Genomic DNA, 21,067 nt, shown 5'->3' with positions numbered 1-21,067 from the left:
AATATCGTCCACTCGTTTTTCCTCAGAATCAGTGGCCGCCAGGCTCGCTAGATACGCCACACATCCCTGACGCATATATTTTAGCGCCTTGAGGTGAGATATAAATGGCATCATATTGCCCGACTTATCACCCTGCACTAATACTTCTTCGTCATCCGACACCCGGATTTTGACGAGTTTCTTTTCACAATTTATTTCTACCTTGTTGCGTGCTAACCAATCCATTCCCACTATCACATCAAAACTACCCAGTTCTACTGGTAACAAGTCAATCAGGAAGGATTGTTCGTTTAGAATAAAATGACAATTCCGAACAATTTGATTGACTATCATGGTCTTACCGTTAGCAACTTCTACGGTATAGGGTTCTATGGATTCACTAACCGGCATGTTTGCTAATGACAGGAATTTAACGGAGATGAAACTTCTATCAGCACCCGTATCAAATAATACAGAAGCGTAATGGTCAGAAACAAGGAATGTACCTGTCACTACGCTGGGGTCCTGACGTGCTTCGCTCGCCCCTATCACGAAAGCTCGGCTTCTCGCCGGGTTGGACGACGATGCCTGACCCGCGGGTTGCCGCCCATTTCTTCCTTGATTCAGCTTCGGACAGTTTTTCTTGAAGTGATCTGTGCTACCGCATTCGTAGCAAGCACGGCTGGTGGTCACCAATTGGTTTCCTTGGGGGTTTTGTTGTTGGGTTGGTTGGTTCCTAAATGATTGCGCACGGATAGGTTGCGGTTGACGGTTCAGGTTGTTCAAGTTTGTCCTACAACTGGGTGCGTAGTGCCCAAACCTGCCACACCGGTGGCACACCACCTCTTTGCACACGCCACCATGGTGGTAACCACATTTCCCACATTTAGGAAACGTTCCCCTCTGCGGTTCTTGCCTTCCGCCCGAACTAGTCATGGCGTAGTTCTGGGCAGTGGGTCTAGCACGTTTACCTTGCTGTTTCTCCCGGATCCTATTGTCATACGTACCTCGCTTTCCTCCAGCCGACTCTCCTGTCGCCTTTAGCGATCCACTCCTTAAGAAATCATACGTGACAATACCAGCCTGTGTCACTGCACCCTCATACGTCTGGTGTCCTCCCGCGTTAACTATACTCCTCACTACTGGAGTAAGTCCCCAAATATAACGTTCCACCCTCTTTGACTCTGGGGTGACCAACCACGGCACTAATCGCGACAGTTCATTAAACCGGTTGGTATATCCTAAGTGGTCCGCCCCCTGCATCTCTAGGTTCCACAACTCATGTTCCAGTTTCTGCAATTCATTCTTTGGGCAGAAATGTTTCAAAACAAGATCCTTAAGCTCTGCCCAGGTCATGCGGTTTGTCGCCGCTTGACCTCGAGTCTGTACTATGGTGTTCCACCATGTCAAAGCATGGTCTGTGAACGTACAGGTGGCGTACTTAACGACACAATCCTCGGGACAGTTGCTGATATTCACCACTGATTCTATTTTCTCTATCCATTTCACTAACCCATTCGGTCCTTCCGACCCGTTAAACTCTAAAGGCTTGCATAACATAAAGTCCTTGATTGAACAACCCCTGGATGGTCCAGTGCGGTTAGTCTCTACGGTAGGTATAGGGCCATTACTGTCTGTAGCGACCACCGTAGGCGGTGCGTCATTACTCGGAATCGTGTTATCAGTAGGTGGAGGATTAGCATTATGTTCCCCGCCATTATTTATGGGCGTTTGATTGCTCGGAGGGGTTGGATTGGTTGAGTTATTAATACTGGCGGCGATGCGCGATACTATATCCGGTATCGCCGCCTCCAACTGTTGAGCAATCAAACGGCTCACATCTACTTCCGATATTTTCGTGGATCGTTTCGGTGCCATTCTACACAATCATCAAAGAAATATATATAATCAATACCATCTCAAAACATAAAACACAATACATATTTCATTCATTAGTAAACATTGATTCATATTACACAAACATCAGTTTACATACTTTCAGTCAACATTACATAACTAGTTTTATTACAAGGGCCCTATGTCGGTATCATCTCGACATAACCCGCAAAGGGGTCAGTGCTTGAATGATACCCAAAAGTATCTATAGTGATATGCCCTACAAGAGACCCACCCTAGGGGCCAGTGGTTGTATCATAACTAACCAAGATTCACTCCGTGTTAGTATCACCACTAACTACTTACACAGAGTATCAAAAAGAAAATGGTCCCTGACTAACCCCATCCAAACATAACTACTAAACACGGTGGTATGCCCACCACATCATTACTGCCACCAACGCCACCACTACTGCCACCACCCCCCGGAGCCACGCCTCTAACCGCTGAACCATCATTAGGGAGTACGAGCTCTCCCTGGTCAACCGGTCGATTGCATACTGGCAATCCAGTATGCGGTCACCAAGGTACACCCGTCTCTGTACCCCCACGGTCAGGGCGGCTGAGTGCTCATTTACTTGCTCTGTGAGCACTCGTAGCCAGGCTACCGAATCCCGCTCCTGTCTGGGAAGGCCCCAGACAGGTAGAGCCATCGGCTCGGGGCTGGGATGAGGACTCTCCCCGACGAGTAGCAGGTCGGGGTGGGGGAGAGGTCGGTGGGACACGCGGAATGCTGATCCGCGCCGTAAGGCGGGGACCAAATCCCGGAGGGACAGAGGTGGCCTGCGGTGCGAGGGGAGTAGGGGATCTGACGATCCGGGCCGGGGAGGACTGACTCGAGCTCCTGTGACTCGCCTCGCTAGGCTCGGAGTCGGATGACACATGTAAGCTCCCGGAGTTTCCGGGGCTAACCTCCTCCGGATCCTCCTCTACAGATAAGCTATGCGGGCTTGACATTTTTACCTGCACACAAGTTAACAAGCATATAGTCCTTTCCATAGTGTAATTCATAATTAAATTAACACATACTTATTTATACAACTTTACCACATAATAATATTATCATATATTTACACATATGTTGCCAATTTTACCTATTTAAGTCCCCCGTGACTTCCCCTGAATTTCCTCGTGCAGACAAGTCTGTTATTATGTTCCGGACCATAATAACCCACTTGTCCATCCAAGTTCATCCCGATCTCGTCACAATATATTATTAATTGATATTCAGATCCTATAATACTTGAGCTACTGGTTATATTTTAGGTATCTTTTAAAGTCATCCTAAATCTTTATAACCAATGGCTCTGATACCAAGTTCTGTAACACCCCGTAACCGCAGCGGAAACGTACACGGGATGCAACAGACACATCTGATATCAACAGCATTGCTTATAAAGAAAATACCACTACATTAATTTATAACATATTACATTGTTGCGAGTTGCGTTACTGTCTAGGTGTTACACACATATATTACCAATAAGACATTAATATATATTCATTACAAAATACAGAGCAGCAAGCTTCCAACAGGTAGCACAGATAGTTAAGCACATATCAATCATTCCAATCTGGGCATACCTAGAAAGCATGTAAAGAAAACGGGTCAACTACGAATAGTTGGTGAGTTTCACTAATTTAAATAAACCATAGATCAGTATAAAAATCATATGTTAATGATGAAATTATGCTAAGCCCGTTAATGAAAACTCTATTAACCCAAAAACACATTAAATGACCCCTGGGGACACTGTTAACCCAGAACATATCCAATAACCCCTGGGGACACTGTTAACCCAGTACATATCAAATAACCCCTGGGGACACTGTTAACCCAGCGCATATCAAATACCCTCTGGGGACACTGTTAACCCAGAACCATATCCAATAACCTCTGGGGACACTGTTAACCCAGAACCATATCCAGTAACCTCTAGGGACACTGTTAACCCAGAAACATATCCAATACCCTCTGGGAACACTGTTAACCCAGAAATATATCCAATAACCCTCTGGGAACTAAGTTACCCCAGAACAATTCCACCCGATAAACAAATTATCTATTCTATGCATCATACCATATATATATATAAAAATATACAAGTGTTTCCATACGATCGGTATGTACTTAGATAATTTAACACAATCATGCTTTCCGCCCCGGGAAAATATTTAAAACAGTTCATTAAAAGGGGCTCGTGAAAACTCACCTTTTTGTGAGTCTGTGGGTAATACAATGAACAGCTACGTGCCTGGATCTGTAATATAATATCTAGTCGTTACTATATAATTCCCATAAACTAAATCCGTATTAATCGGTACATCTGGGGACATTGTTAACCCAGTACTGTACTCGATCCGGGGAAAATGTTAACCCCGTGACACTCCTAAGGACTCAGATTGTGCCATTACTTAGAGTCGGACGGTCAAAATTATCATTTTTATGTTTTCCTTGATTTGCGTGCCTAGCACGGTCATCCGTTTTTAGTTTCAAAAATGAGTTTATTCACAATTAACCCAAAAATGGTGTTTGAATGCTATTTTAGTTAAAGTGGTGAAATTAGAGCTCGGTTTGACACCCCGTTTGGCCGCGGGGCCCGTTTCCGTCATTTAGGTGCCGGAAACAGAAAATCGGGTAAAATTACCCAAATCATCCGAATTATTTTCGGATGATTTATTTTTACTTAATTTACTTAGATTTATGAAAATAGTCCATTTTTAGGTTTTTATATACCAGTCAGCTCGCTAATGCGAGTTTTGCCGGTTTACACGTTTTAAGCTTTAAATATTTGTTTTTATGTTCATTTTAGCACAAATAATTACCCGTTTAGTCTCGGGTCTTGAAATTTTGCACAAAACTTATTTTGACAGAAAGAAAATTTTACAAAATTTTCCAGATTTATTTTCCTATATTTACATTTGTTTATCTATTTTTAAACCTTTTTAATACACTAAATATGTCAAAAATACCAAAACACTTTAGAAAAATCCCAAATTTTTCTGGGATGATCCTTGCCATCCTCATAACTCCCTGGAATTTTTCCAGAATTTAAAACTTATTTTTCAAGCCATTTTCACCCAAAACCGAGCTAGAAAGCCCTAGAACTCGTTTCACCGAAAAGCCTACTTAGACTTTTCCAACTGAGCTCAAATTTTGTGGGTGACTTTTATATGTTATAAAAAGCTTATCTTAAATTTTCCAGAATTTTTCATCATGTTTAGCTATTTTTCACTATTTTTGGCCAAAACCAAGCATTAAATTCACCAAATATTCATCTTTTATCCAAAAATTACCAAAAATTCACAGATCTCATATTTTCATGTATAGATCATCTCTGTGAAATTTCGTGACCCGACTCTAAGGACACGAAAATCTGTCCAAATTTCATATACACACGAAAACCGAACTATCTCGTGTTTTCTAGCTTTAGATCGCAAAGATCTTGGTTTCTAGCCTTTGCTAGCCGCTAGATTCAACACTTACAAGCACAATAACACTATACCAAGCAAGTTACACCAACAATCAAACCATTTCTTTCATAGTGTCGGTTTTTATGTAAAAACAAAGGTTTTAACCGTAAAAATCCGTTCTCGACTCTTTTTACTCACTTATTGGACCAAGATCCCTTGTATAACATGTATACATCTCTTGATCATGCAAGAGTCGGTTTCATCTCGGGTTTTCACCCATCTTTCACTTGGAAACTCATTTTAACAAGATTTTAACCGTAAAAATTCGTTATAAACTCTTTTAACTCATCACTTGGATCAAGATCCTTTGTATAACTTGTATACATCACTTGATCATGCGAGAATCGGTTTCAACTCGGGTTTTCACCCATTTTTACATTTGAAACCTCCTTTTCTCAAGATCATGAAGTTAGAAAACAAAATTCAAGCTTAAAAACATATGTTATACCTTCAAATCTTGGTTAGAACTTGGGTTTTTGGATGAACTTTGAAGGGTTTAGAGAGTTGAGAGAGTTTTGATGTGTAGAAAAAAGAAAAATGAATTGATTATGGAAGTAAAGGGACCGATCGGTCCACCATATGGGTGGGGGGTGGGTCCCACAAATCCATTCTAAGCCACATATTCGGATTACGCAATCCGGATAATGTTGTGGATAATCTGGTTCAGTTCGTTTCTCGTTTAAACTCGTAATTCGGCTTAAAACAAGCCTAAAATGGTTGTTTTTCGGGTTAAAAATAAAATTTACCTAAAACTGATTTAAAAACTTTAAAAACTCAAACCATAACATTAAAACATCATATTGTCGGTATTTGTGCATCTTTTTCGGTTTGATCGATCGTCTCTTGCTTGGTTTGATGTTAAAGGTTTCGTTTAGCGTACCGACGCACCATTAAATCGAAATCCTTTTTCTGTGCTATAATTTACTTATCCCGAAGCATTAATACTTCGTAAATATCACTAAACATTATATACTTCGTCTATAATGTAATTCCTGATTCGTTCGGGTTTCAATAATCGTTCATTGTTAATTGTAATTCCAATACGATTCACTATAAAATCGAGTATGATTCGTACTAGGAATCATATATACTCGTATATACGTACTATAACTCATATAATCAATATTTAAATGACACGTAAATGGTATATACCGGCTAGGGTATACCTGGATTTGCCGGAATCGTTACATTGGCCCTCCCCGACATAACAAAGCCTTTCGAGGTACACACTGACGCATCGGATTTTGCTATAGGAGGGGTCCTTATGAAAGAAGGACATCCGATTGACTACGAAAGCCGAAAGCTTAATGACACCGAGAGGAAGTACACGGTTCAAGAAAAGGAGATGACGGCCGTAGTACACTGCTTGCGTACTTAGAGGCATTATCTTCTCGGGTCCATGTTCGTTATCAAAACTGATAACGTTGTCACTAGCTACTTCCAAACACAAAATAAGTTAAGTCACAAACAAGCTAGATGGCAAGACTTCCTTGCAGAGTTTGACTATGTCTTGGAGTATAAGCCGGGAAAAGCAAATGTGGTAGCCAATGCACTAAGTCGGAAAGCTGAACTTGCTGCCATCACTAGACCCACATTTGATCTCCAAGACCAAATCAAGGAAGGGCTAAAGGAAGATTCGTTTGCAAAGCATCTCTTCACCTTAGCCCAAGAAGACAAGACAACTCGTTTTTGGGTGAAAGGCGAGTTGTTATTCACCAAGGGTAAAACCGGCTGTTTGTGCCAAGATGGGGCGATCTTAGGCACAAAATCATGAAGGAGTGTCATGATTCGTTATGGGTTGGTCATCCTGGAGTAAAAAGAACGGTGGCACTCATCGAAGGTACATTCTATTGGCCACGTTTAAAGGATGAGGTCGAGGCGTATGTTCGAACTTGCCTAGTGTGCCAACAAGACAAGATCGAACAACGTCAAGCGGGAGGTTTGTTGGAGCCTTTACCCATTCCAAAGGGGCCATGGTAAAGCATTTCCATGGACTTCATTACTCGCCTGCCCAAGTCTGAAGGCTCCGGAAGTATTATTGTAGTGGTTGATGGGTTCTCAAAATATGGAACCTTCATCCCTGCACCTGCCGATGTAACTGCTGCTGAAACGGCAAGGCTGTTTTTCAAGAATGTAGTCAAGTATTGGATGATTCCACACGTCATCGTTAGTGATCGAGACCCGCGATTCACTGGGAAGTTCTGGTGTGAGCTGTTCAAGATTATGGGGACTGACTTAAAATTCTCAACCAGCTTCCACCCCCAAACGGATGGGCAAACCGAAAGGGTTAATGCCTTGTTGGAGTTATATCTCCGACACTATGTAAGTGCAAATCAAAAGGATTGGGCAAAGCTCCTTGATGTTGCACAGTTTTCTTATAATATGCAGAGGAGTGAAGCTACGGGGAAAAGTCCTTTTGAGCTGGTCACGGGACGCCAGCCACTTACCCCAAATGCCTTAGCGGCATCCTATGAAGGAACCAGTCCAGCTACTTACAAAAGTCTGAAGGAATGGCACGAGTAAGCTGACTTGGCTCGGGCTTCTCTCAACAAAGCAACTAAGAAAATGAAGAAATGGGCCGACGATAAACGAAGACATGTGGAGTTTCAAGTTGGAGACCAAGTTATGATGAAACTCGTACCAAATCAGTTCAAGTCCCAAGGAAGGTCCACAAAGGACTTGTTCAAAGGTACGAAGGCCCATTTCCAGTGATTGCCCGTGTTGGTAAAGTTTCCTATAAACTTCAACTACCATCAAAGTTGAAGATTCATCCTGTCTTCCACGTAAGTTTCCTCAAGCCTTATCATGAAGACTTGGAAGACCCAAATCGTGGTGTGTCTAAGCGGGCGCCAACCGCTGTGGTAACATCATTCGATCGGGAGGTTTCTGAGATTCTGTTCGATCGAACTGTTAGTCGAAGGGGTGTGCCAAAGCACAAAGAATACTTGGTCAAGTGGAAGAACTTGCCGGACACCGAAGCAAGTTGGGAAGCCGAGGATATGTTGTGGCAGTTCTGAGACAAAATCAAGGAATACCATGAAGCTAGCACGACGAGGACGTCGCGAGTTTAGGTGGGGGAGAATATCACGACCCGCCTAAAACTGGTTCGGGACAGCTCGTTGTTCCAAAGATTTCCAGCAAGTTCAGGCCTTCAAGACTTAGAAAATATCTTGGATATTTTCTAATGAAAAACCTAGAGTTTACTTAGAAAAATCTGGACTAAAGTTACTAGAAAGGTCCTTGTAAATATCATAGATATTTACTTGTAAAATATCTTAGATATTTGTAATATTTTAATAATAAAAGGACCTAAAATGGAAGGTCCTAGAAGTATTATTGTAGTGGTTGATGGGTTCTCAAAATATGGAACCTTCATCCCTGCACCTGCCGATGTAACTGCTGCTGAAACGGCAAGGCTGTTTTTCAAGAATGTAGTCAAGTATTGGATGATTCCGCACGTCATCGTTAGTGATCGAGACCCGCGATTCAATGGGAAGTTCTGGTGTGAGCTGTGTAACACCCCGACCAAAGGCGGATTATACATCGGGGCGCCACATATTGTTTCATTACTCGTGACACTATTGGGTGTCAATATTTAATAACTATATTCATTCACGCACGCGCAACGTAAACACAAGATAACATAAATCAACATAAATCAATATATTATAAGGCAAAATATTCGAACAACAATAACTTGTCTTGATACATTTTAATCTAGGTCCAAAAGTAAAAACGTCCTACGTGTCCACAAGCTCCAAATGTAGCTACAGCAAACCTGAACATGTGTTAAAATAAAACGTCAAACACTTGCGTGTTGGTGAGAAATCAAGTTTAATATCATACATAGATAACAATAAATCTGCGCGCAACACGTGTATGTCTGGTGTTTAACAAGGGTGTAATCAGATTGTGACCAAGCCTAAATAGATCATAGTTCATAGTTCAATCCGTGCTCCCAAATGAGCACAAAAACGAGAAAACATCTGTGCAAGTGTAAAACAAAGAAAACCGTAAACGATAGGTCTCCCGTGTTCATCCAATGGATCCATGAAAACTTCGGAATAGGCCGAACAAAGCGGTTAATGATACACACATACAAATAAACAGCCAAGTAAACGTCCTCAACACATGGGATACTGCGCGACTAAAGTTCATAAATAAGTTTAAGACTCTAAGTTTGTACGAACACATGAACATCCCAAACATAAAAAAAATAAAAAGGGATTAGATACGAGATTACTCACTTGATAAACGATGCGGTGTAAGATAAAGCAAGAACCAACTTTAAACAAGCACAAGTTAACCTATAAATAAGATTATTGTTTTAACGATTGGTTTTAAGTCTAGATTATAAGTTAGCATAATTAATAAGTAACTTAAACAATTTATTATAATATATGTGTATTACCGGAAAAGCAGGGCAGAACAGGATAGAAGGCGAAGGCAAAGAGAAAGGAGACGGCAGAGGATCAACGGCAGAGAGCAAGGAAGAGGAAGATAACAAGTGTTTGTGTGTGTAGTGTTAGGAAATTAACATTATTATTTATAGGGAAACCCTAGGGAACACAATTCCTAGAAAAGAGGAAAAGATCTCCAAAAAGTAAAAGATTCCAAAAGCAAAAGATATCAAAAGATATGGCAGCTGCAGGGGGCAAAGGAAAAGCTGACATGTAACAGTAAACAGGCATGGGCGGGTCAGATAAAGGTACTGGTCAAGCATGGAAAAGCAGATCTTAAAAGATAATGTCAGTCACTTTTTCTGCCAACCAATGGGGTTGGTGCGCATGCTGCGCCAAAAGTGGCTTTTCAGACATAAGGCAGGTTAGGTCAACAGCACAGAAGATAAGACATCACAAAAGTAAACGGCTGGATTAAACAGAAGAAAAGACTCAAGACATAGCGCGAGAAAGCATCGAGCGCACGCGCGAGGGCGAAGGCAGACAGAGAACAGTCCACAGCGCGCCGCAGGAAGAACTAAAATCCTTAGCGCGTCGCGGGAAGAACTACCGTTCTTAGCGCGTCGCGGGAAGAACTACCGTTCTTAGCGCGTCGCGGGAAGAACTACCGTTCTTAGCGCGCTGCGAGAAGAACTACAATTCTTAGCGCGCTGCGAGAACAGTTCGCCTCGCGTATCGCAGGAACAACTGGTCTTCGCGCAGGCTTCCTTGTAAGGAGTCTGGCGCGTGGAGCTGCGCAGACAACCTTAGGTGGGCAGAAACAAAGGACACAAAATAAGAGAAGGGGTTCAAGGCTTAAGGGCGGGACGGCGACAAGAGAGAAAAGAAGGCGGAAAGAGAGAAGAAGAGGGACGGGACGGTGGAAAGGAAAAGAGAGGAAGAGGCGGGAAGGAAAATATATTATTATTAAAAATAAAGTATAAGTATAAATAAATATTAAATCATAAAAGAAAGAGATCGGATAAGGGAAACGGGTACCTGGGTCGGGTCGGATAGGGCAGATGTCACAAGCTGTTCAAGATTATGGGGACTGACTTAAACTTCTCAACCAGCTTCCACCCCCAAACGGATGGGAAAACCGAAAGGGTTAATGCCTTGTTGGAGTTATATCTCCGACACTATGTAAGTGCAAATCAAAAGGATTGGGCAAAACTCCTTGATGTTGCACAGTTTTCTTATAATATGCAGAGGAGTGAAGCTACGGGTAAAAGTCCTTTTGAGTTGGTCACGGGACGCCAGCCACTACCCCAAATGCCTTAGCGGCATCCTATGAAGGAACCAGTCCAGCTACTTACAAAAGTCTGAAGGAATGGCACGAGCAAGCTGACTTGGCTCGGGCTTCTCTCAACAAAGCAACTAAGAAAATGAAGAAATGGGCCGACGATAAACGAAGACATGTGGAGTTTCAAGTTGGAGACCAAGTTATGATGAAACTCGTACCAAATCAGTTCAAGTCCCTAAGGAAGGTCCACAAAGGACTTGTTCAAAGGTACGAAGGCCCATTTCCAGTGATTGCCCGTGTTGGTAAAGTTTCCTATAAACTTCAACTACCATCAAAGTTGAAGATTCATCCTGTCTTCCACGTAAGTTTCCTCAAGCCTTATCATGAAGACGTGGAAGACCCAAATCGTGGTGTGTCTAAGCGGGCGCCAACCGCTGTGGTAACATCATTCGATCGGGAGGTTTCTGAGATTCTGTTCGATCGAACTGTTAGTCGAAGGGTGTGCCAAAGCACAAAGAATACTTGGTCAAGTGGAAGAACTTGCCGGACACCGAAGCAAGTTGGGAAGCCGAGGATATGTTGTGGCAGTTCTGAGACAAAATCAAGGAATACCATGAAGCTAGCACGACGAGGACGTCGCGAGTTTAGGTGGGGGAGAATATCACGACCCGCCTAAAACTGGTTCGGGACAGCTCGTTTTTCCAGAGATTTCCAGCAAGTTCAAGGCCTTCAAGACTTAGAAAATATCTTGGATATTTTCTAAGGAAAAACCTAGAGTTTACTTAGAAAAATCTGGACCAAAGTTACTAGAAAGGTCCTTGTAAATATCATAGATATTTACTTGTAAAATATCTTAGATATTTGTAATATTTTAATAATAAAAGGACCTAGAATGGAAGGTCCTAGAAGTAGGGGGAGCAAGTATAAATAGATGTAGGGCTGCTCATTTGTAATCACCAATCAAGTTTGCAATACAAAGTTTCCTTTACAAAGCTCTCTTGTTCAATCTAAGTTCCCTCAAGCATTCTCAAACAATCTTGTGTTCCCTTTCAAGTCTAAGAGTTGTTGCTGCGTTTTGGTGATCAAGGTTGAACTTAGAAGGAGTCTAAGTACCGCACGAGAGTCTAAGGGTTAACTCCGTGACATACACCCTAAAATGTTGTTAAAAGATAAAAAATGGGATTACCCACTTGTTAAAGTTTAAACAAGCAAACGATGAAAATAAGCGTTAAGCGAGCTGAACTGGGCGAGTTTGGCTCGATGAACGACCTTAGAGAATATTTCTTGGTTCAATATAGGTTTCTTATCGCGTTAATAAGTCACACTCGTTTCATAAAAAATCTGAAACAAACCCAAAACGAGTTTAAGCGAGTGTTTCGTTTCCAGTCAGACCATAACTCAACTTTTATGTCAAGTTATATTCCGACATGGTAAAAATATTATATTTTAGAAAGTGAGATAAAAAAGAAGTGCTTTTAGATGACGAATAAAATAACTGAACTCAACCGAATAAATGCATAAGCGAGTCAAGTTCGTTTTTGAGAACTCATACTAATGTTAAATTGATTTTAACATGGTATCATGTTCTAAATAACCCAAAATGTGGACATACCCAGAAGTTGAACAAGAAAATAATAAGAAAAAGTTTTGAACTTCGATAGTTGACTTTTGGAATGTCAAAGTAGGTAGAAATCAATAAAATTAGAGAATAACAACAATCATTTGCAAATTGAGTTGTGGCAAAATGAAATGAGAAGATATGAAGCTTTATTTATATGGGAATTGAGTCAAACATATTTCAATTTATGGGTCAAACTTGTTAATTATAATTAAAAGCTACTCAAAAACATCAAATTAATAATTAAGAATGAGTTGTGACATGAAACAGATGTTGAATGATGTTTATTATCATAAAATTGAGCTGAAACACATTTGAATTGATCGTGAAGTAGATTTAAGACGGTTTAAACAAGAAACATGCAGATACCTCCCTCGCATCGCGTGGGGGAGTAGGCTTCCGCCCCCACGTGCCGCGTGGGAGACGTCTGTGATATGACATGAACAAAAATATTTAGTCAATTGCGTCACACGTAGCATGAATGTGGCTCCACTGTGTGACACGACGCGCTGAAGAAAAATAATAATATGTGTGTGTGTTCTTATTTTTAAATAGACAAACAACTCCTGGACTTGAATAAAATGCAATTAACATATAAAATACATAAAATGGAGCTTAGGATTAAAATCGTAAAGATGGAATAATGTTATTATAAGTTTAAAATATAGTTTACTAAATGCGAAGATCCAAAAATTTAAAACGGGTCGGATTGTCGGTTTTGAAAATTAACGAATGTTACACATAAGGTTAATCATACTAGTAGTTTAAGCACTGCAAAAAGTCAAATGAACTCATGAAAGATAGTTTTTCTATACCAAAAATAACAAAGAATCGACATAAAGAGCTTTCGATGGTAGGGGGCTGGAAAGATTCTTCTACGTACACTCTCGAGAGGAGCACTGAAAGTGATTGTGAGGATATGATACAAGTCTTGGATCCCAAGCTTGATCATGCATTCATGGCAGAAACTTTAGAGTCATCTTCATCTGAGGTAAATGTTAATTTTTGTTCTCTAGCTCGCATTGAAAATGCATCATTATGTTAGACCATATGATGCAAATCTATTAAGAGAATTAGAATATATGAAACATGAAAAACACACTCTTTTTAAAGAAAATAAAGCTTTCAAAAAAATGTTGAGGCTCAAAAGAAAGACATTTCAAAACTTATGAATGATTTAAGTAAAAAGTGTTGTGCTCATCTAGATGCGAAAAAACACATTGATGATTTAACAACCAAGCTATATTAACTAAAAGCAAAATTTGGAAATGTTGTTTTTAATTTTAAGAAATTTGACGTATCTATTAAGATTGTTTAAACTATGATTGAGACATAACTGAAATGGAAAGAAATAAAAAAAATGTGAGGATTTGGTATTTGATAAGGTGTCTCCTCCTTGTAATGGAAAGCGTACGGGTTCCCCTTTAACTAAAGATTAAGAGGCTAGAGAGGATCACATGGTTTATGACAAGTAGGTTCAATATGAAATTGTTGAATCAGGATCACTAAAGGTAATTAATTTTGTGTTTTAATGTGCGAACAATTTTGATTTTTCAACTTCATGTGCAGAATAGGTAGACAGTGATGATGATGAATGTGATCAGTTTTCTGATTTTGTGACAATTGTTTATGATGTTTCTCTAAAACCTGTTCAAACTAATAAAGAAAATCTTTCCAAAACAGTTTTTTGTGAAACCTACGAAATGATAAATGTGCAAACTACATTCCACCTGAGAACACCAAGATATTTGAAAGCTCTTCACACAAGAGTTGTGGAAATAATTCAAGAAATGATAGATGTCGACATTCACATTCATTGTCATCTTCATGGTCAAACAACTGGGGATGTGCTCCATATGTTAAGAGGCAGACATGTTACAACTACGACACTCCATGTCATGTTGCCAAAAATTGTATCCATCGTGCTTATGTTCCCTACTACATAAGATTTCCTCTTAATTTGTTGTAAGAGATACGTTTTTACCACATAAGTAATCTAAGTCATACAAAAAACTAACACAGTTAACTTTCAGTAGGCCCAACCTTGAAGGTGTGCGAGCCGCACCTTCGGTCAAGTTAGGTATCCAAACACATGGTCAACGACGTGTTAGCATCTAAAACACATCGTCAAAGACGTGTTAGCCCTTTATTTTTTTAATATTATATTAATATAAATAATTCTACTTATACTGATGTGACATGATTATTTTTATCTACGAACCGACAAAATCGAAATGTTCATAAAATTTGACCCCGCACTGTTTTAAATAAAATTTATGCCAACATATAGTTAACAATAAGCATGTTTTATCGGTATATTCAAAATAATATAAAACTTTATATATTAAAAGTTATAAAAAAACAAATATAAGTAGAATTATTTATATTAATATAATATTAAAAAAAACAAGAGGCTAACAATGTCGTTGACCATGTGTTTGGACTTTGGATACCTAACACATCTGTCAAAGATGAGTTAGAGGATGACATTTCTAAAATTCTAAGATTTATTTTTATTTTTGTTATTTTGGGGGGGGGGGGAATAGGGTAAAAGTGGAATCTCTTTCCAAAGTAGGTCCATTTTATGATTTTTTCTATAAAATTATTCGTTACATTGTCCGTATGTCACTACAATCCCACATCATTAAACTTATAGTTAGGCCTGTAAACGAACCGAACGTTCGGTGAACTGTTCGCGAAATGTTCGGCGGGAAGTTTGTTTATGTTCGTTTATTTAATAAACGAACGAACATGAACAAAAAGTTTGTGTTCGTTTAATTAAACGAACGAACATGAACACATGTTCCGTTCGTTCATTTATGTTCATGAACGTTCGTTTATGTTCGTTTATTTATGTCCGTTTGTGTCTGTTTATTTATCTTTGTTTATGTATTAATAAAAAATAATTAAATATTATTTGGATGAGTCATTTACTTAAAGTTTTATATTTGTTAATCTGTGTACATTTAAGTGTTTTCATTTATGTTTATTTGTGTTCATATATGTTCTCTATCTTTGTTTAGTTATTGATATAATGCTAAATGTTTATATTTCCCTTGTATATTTTAATTAATATTTTAATAGTTTTTATTCGTTTTTAGTCGAGATTTATATACTACTAACGTTTTTATGTTTCGTAGGTTCTGGGATTTGATCATGATGAAAAAGGGCGAAAAAACGAGCTAAAACGAGCCGAAACGGAGTTCCGGAACGCTTCAGGAAGGTGCTAGAACAGAGAATCGGCCTGACCGGCCCCATTAATTTCGTTTTTTGCTTATTGTTGGGCCTTGTTTTGGGTATTTAAACACCTTTAACTTAAAACCTGACAGAACCTGAAAGCCACCAGCCGATTTTGGGAGTTCTTGGAGCTATCTTACGAGTCTTGTGGTGATTTTGAAGGCAAGAGAACATCCTGCGAAGAGCTAGACGTTTAAGATCTAAGAATACGTGTTTTATCACCTTTACTCTTTCGTTCTTTATTATTTCACCAAGTTTTCAGTTTTATTTGTTTTGTTTGATTTAGACTTTATGATGCTAGGCTAAATTCTATAAACTTCCTAGGTCGTGATGAACCTTAGTTCGGTTTGATTTTATTTGGATTTCGTTTCGTTATGGATTTTATGTTCTAAGTAAACGGTTGAGTTTGATTTAATTGATGCGTTTGATTGCTTGGTTTTGTTACTTGAATTTATTGTTTCACATTGTCATTGTTAATTGTTTCATAGGATAGGGTTTTGTTAGGTCATTTACTGTGTGTTCTTGGCTAGTTTGTGATTAATATGCATTAAAATCATAGAAACAATAAAATCAAGTAAATAGATAAAAGTGAACTGCCAGCCTAGAAAGCTGTAAGGTGATAGGTTGTTGATAGATCTTTGCTTGTCGGGATTGCTAGATTTAGTTCTTCGTAAGGAGTTCGTCTAGGTTTGATTGTCAGCTTAGTCTATTAAATTAATTGGGTATGCTTTGCTATCTTTTGAATTCCGCGCCGTAAGGTAGGTTTTCGTCATAAAAGATACTTAGACATAAGCAATTAAATAACCGTAAGGAAGTTTAATATAAAACTGGTGAGTCTTAAAACTTGTTAGAAATCCATAGGTGTCTTCTTGAAGCTCAAGGGTCCTATTCAGGTTTTCTGTCAAGGGTTTATTTTATGATCCCAGTTTCATAACGTGAGTTTTCCATTTAATTAATAACCGTAACTTTGGGGATTCTGGTCTGGGTAGTTATCTTTATCATTTGAATCAATCCAAGTATTCTTAATTGTTTTCTTTAGTTAAATTAATTAGTTTAAGGTTTATTAATTAATTAATTAAGTTTAAGGTAATGATTATGTTTTATTATTATTATATAAATTAGGTTTAGGTTTTATTATTTTATTAATTAGTTTAATTAAAGTAATCATTAAGTTTAATTATTATTATTAAATTCCCTCTCAAATATTATTAATAAATAGTCGTGTCTTGTAGTTGAGTCTAATTTGCTAGTTTCGTAATTTAAAGAGTCTTGTGGGTTCGATATCCGGACTTACTTAGTTGTACTAGAATCGATCGGTTCACTTGCCGGTTATTAGTTTAAGTTAAGTTTAAGGGTCTAGAGTATTACTTAGTGTCTAGATTGGTATAATTTTAGTTATTTATTATTTGACTACTTTTAGCACATCAATTTTAGTTATTTATTGTTTTCATTTATGTTTATTTGTGTTCATATATGTTCTCTATCTTTGTTTAGTTATATTCGTTTATGTTTGTTTGTGTTCATATATGTTCTTTATCTTTGTTCAGTTATATTTGTTTATGTTTGTTTTTGTTCATATATGTTCTTTATCTTTGTTCAGTTATATTCGTTTAGATTTTAAACAAACAAAACCTAAACGAACACAAATGTTCATTTTTTAAATAAACGAACATGAACATAAATATTTGTTCGATTAAGTGTTCGTGTTTGTTTGAAATTAGATGAACGAACACGAACATGCCCTTGTTCGTGTTCGCTCAATTCGTTTACATGCTTTTATTATTCACATTGATGAATACATCGGTCTTAATCTCCGGGCTTTGCCGATTTTATTTGTGTTCGTTTGTGTTTGTGAACACATTAATTTCCTTAACGAACGAACACGAACATAAAATCTCGTTCGGTAAGTGTCCGTGAACCGTTCGTGAACACATTATTTCCTTAACGAACGAACACGAACAAGGCCTTGTTCGTGTTCGTTCGATTCGTTTACAGCCCTACTTATTGTTGCTAGTTCAAATGGAGGCCTACAATAATTAGTTTGATTAGTAATTCCAATACAAGAAATCGATCAATTGGATCTTTTAGTTCAAAATCGACTTTTATGTGTTTTGTATACAGTTTATTAGTATGGTTTGGTTTTAGTTTTCTACTGTTTGATTTGATTTACACAAAAACCGTCACCAATGGTGCGACCAATAGTTTATCGTAAGACCTAGCAAAACCAAACTACAAACACCTTTTATCCAAGGGGTGATAAGAATCTATCATACAAACATGTCTAGTTAGGCTTAGCACTAATAAGACATGTTGCACATGTTTTGTCAACGTAAAAAGATACTACATGTACATACATAAAACATATCTTTAAAGCGCACATCTTTCTATTTTTGATGATATTAGATAAGTTTCATGATAAGTAACCAATAAAGGCACCAAATTGTTGATCTTAAATGATATATTCTTCTCTTCCATAACATCAATTTCATCACAGTCTGAACTTTTACAAGAGTTAAATTAAGCAAACACAGATGATCATCTAATTTCTTATATATTTTTATTCATTGAAAGAAGATGCTCATCCAATTTGGAGCATATTAACAAACACTTTGGTATTGTGCAATTTTATTTATAGTTCATAGTTTAGCATACTTCTTTAGATTTTGAGCAGCATCTTTGTTATTTCCGGCACACAGGCAAGTTGGTGATAAGAGTAACTCTTGATGATGATACAAGTGATCTGTTTTCTGAATCTGCAGGATCAATCTTCCATAACCTAACCTCCCACACCCTGCTCAAATCATCATGTTCAAATTATGTGTACACTACCTCATATATCATACATGCTATATAACTTTTGAAGATAACACTATTGTCACAATTGACAGTTTCAGTAAAGCTTTATAGGCCGTATAAAATTTTCTACATATCATAAGTGCTAGTAGCCTAGTATAAAAACCTTAAATTCTTATATGGGCGATGTATATAAACACCATTATCACTTCTATCAGTTTCTATGAAGTTATAATAGAGGTCTTATAAAATTTTCTACATATCATATGTGCTAGTATAAAACCTTTTATCCTTTATATATAGGCATTAATAACTTCCGCATGAGGAACAAATGCCACATTTGTCAATTTCAGTAAATTATATCGCTTGTATTAATTTGTATAAAAACATTTTCCACCTGAATGGTTTTGCCGACGTGGACGGGAGTGGCCTCAGCGAAGACGAGATCCCCAAGGTCAGCACGCTTGAGATGGTTAATGCTCAACTGTAACCCCGCCACTCTCTTCCACCCGGACGCCATGTGGGCCCCCATACTCGCCAACGCCTCCGCTATCAACGCCGATACGCCGCCGTGCAACACCTTAAACGGCTGTCAATTTCAAATTTCAGATCGAATAATAAACAAATAACAGATAACATCAGTACCTGACAGGCCTTGTGAGTGACCGGAAGACGGCCGGTGACTTTCTTTGGCGACAACTCATCGATCTGGAAGCCAATTGCGTGTAACGGAGCATCCAAAGTCTCCGTCTTCGGATCCTTGCTGGATGTATTCATTATTAATTAATTAATTGGTGGAATGAATGATTGTTTGTTGGTTGATGATTATATAATTGAATGAGGAGGAATAAAGATAAGGTAGGTTAGGTATGAAGGATTAAACTTCCTTAAGACACAGGGACAATGCCATTATTATTATTACCAACTTGCGGTTGATTTTTTGGGTTTATTCACATTTATTGTGCTAGTGCTACTCAATCCGTTAAATACTTTATATTTTTGGAACCCTGATTTTTTATTATTCAGGCATAGCATTTTTTAATTTTGAAACCATCGTTATTTATCTTGACCAGACTATTGTTTCTGTAAAACTATACCGTCGATGATCACTTAACAGTCGTTGACAAATATGTTTTTCTTTTACTTTGTATGATGTTATTTTTTTATATGTGTATTAGGTTAGAAAATTCTATTGGTAAAAAGATTTTTTTTTAAATATTTATTTATAATAACATGTAATATAGTTTTGAAGATGTTTATTAAAGAAAGGTTAATGTATGTAACTTATGTTTTATTATGTTATTTATAAGTTAAAGAAAATTATTATTTAAGAGATATAGAAATGGAAAAGCCAACTTTTAGTGATCTATAAAGTTGTTATATGTTTTCGTTATTTCTATTTACTATATATACTAAGGGCATATGTAGTATGGCTTCATCCCGTCTACGTAGCACCGTAAAAACGCTGATCATCATTACACGTCTAAAAAAAGTAGGTGTTGTCCCTCACGTCATCCATATGATGCCGTTTCCTCCCCCTTCAAACTCACTTTTCACCAATCACTTCATTCACACATATATTTTTGCATGTTCAGTATAAACATTATTTTATCTAGCGTGCTTGGTTGAATTAAATAAAAATAAATATAATTACTATTATACATAATATTTAAATAAATAAAAGTTTATAAATTATAATAATTAACTAATCATTACAAAATTATGAAGAGGTTTCGTTTTACTACGGAGTAAACTGGAAAATGCCCATTGTCTATGCGGCAATGAGGTGGCAAGAAAAAAAAAATAGGCTATTTAGGCTCTCCATTACGAATGCCCTAAAAGATAAGAGATTTGTTCATGGTGTTTTTAACCGCATTAGCCATGTGATGGCAACAATGTCTTTTTCAGCAAGTCATAACACTTACCAATATCTCTTTACCCAAGTTTGATTCTAAAATAGTAGCTCTTTAAAGACATACACTTGTTAGGTTCAAACATGAAACCGCATAAGAAAAGCTTATGCCAAAACCCATAACCTTATGAATGTACACAATTGCTTTTGTTAATGGCGTTACTTTGAGCCATTCTACAAAAAGAAAATAGCATAAGATTAACCTATAAAAATGGGCATTTATTGATCCACATTTTTGTGATACAAATCGTTTGATATTTTAATTCGCAATCCCTTTCTACTGATAGATCCATAACTTATCATCTCACATTGTGAAATAAGAAAAAACACGTGATTTTAACAGAATTATATAAAAAATGACACTCTTCATTGATGTAAAGACTATTGCTATAAATAATACATACCCAAATAAAATGTCTTAAAAGTATCCTTTCAAGTTTCAATGGAGGGTTATGTGTATGTTATGGGTGGGAGAG

General features: G+C 37.8%; 1 pseudogene; it reads right to left on the bottom strand.

The window, feature by feature from the left end:
* Nucleotides 1-18,565: 18,565 nt before the first annotated feature.
* Nucleotides 18,566-19,527, bottom strand: LOC143604241 (1,4-dihydroxy-2-naphthoyl-CoA thioesterase 1 pseudogene; annotated as a pseudogene).
* Between the last annotated feature and the right edge of the window lie 1,540 nt (nucleotides 19,528-21,067).

The sequence above is a fragment of the Bidens hawaiensis genome, unplaced genomic scaffold (genome assembly GCF_021521415.1).
Source record: "Bidens hawaiensis isolate Kalapana, Puna unplaced genomic scaffold, B.hawaiensis_p1.1 tig00064489_1, whole genome shotgun sequence".
NCBI classification, from domain to species: domain Eukaryota; kingdom Viridiplantae; phylum Streptophyta; class Magnoliopsida; order Asterales; family Asteraceae; genus Bidens; species Bidens hawaiensis.
Note: the sequence above shows the minus strand (reverse complement) of the source record. Positions and strands in the feature narration are given on the sequence as shown.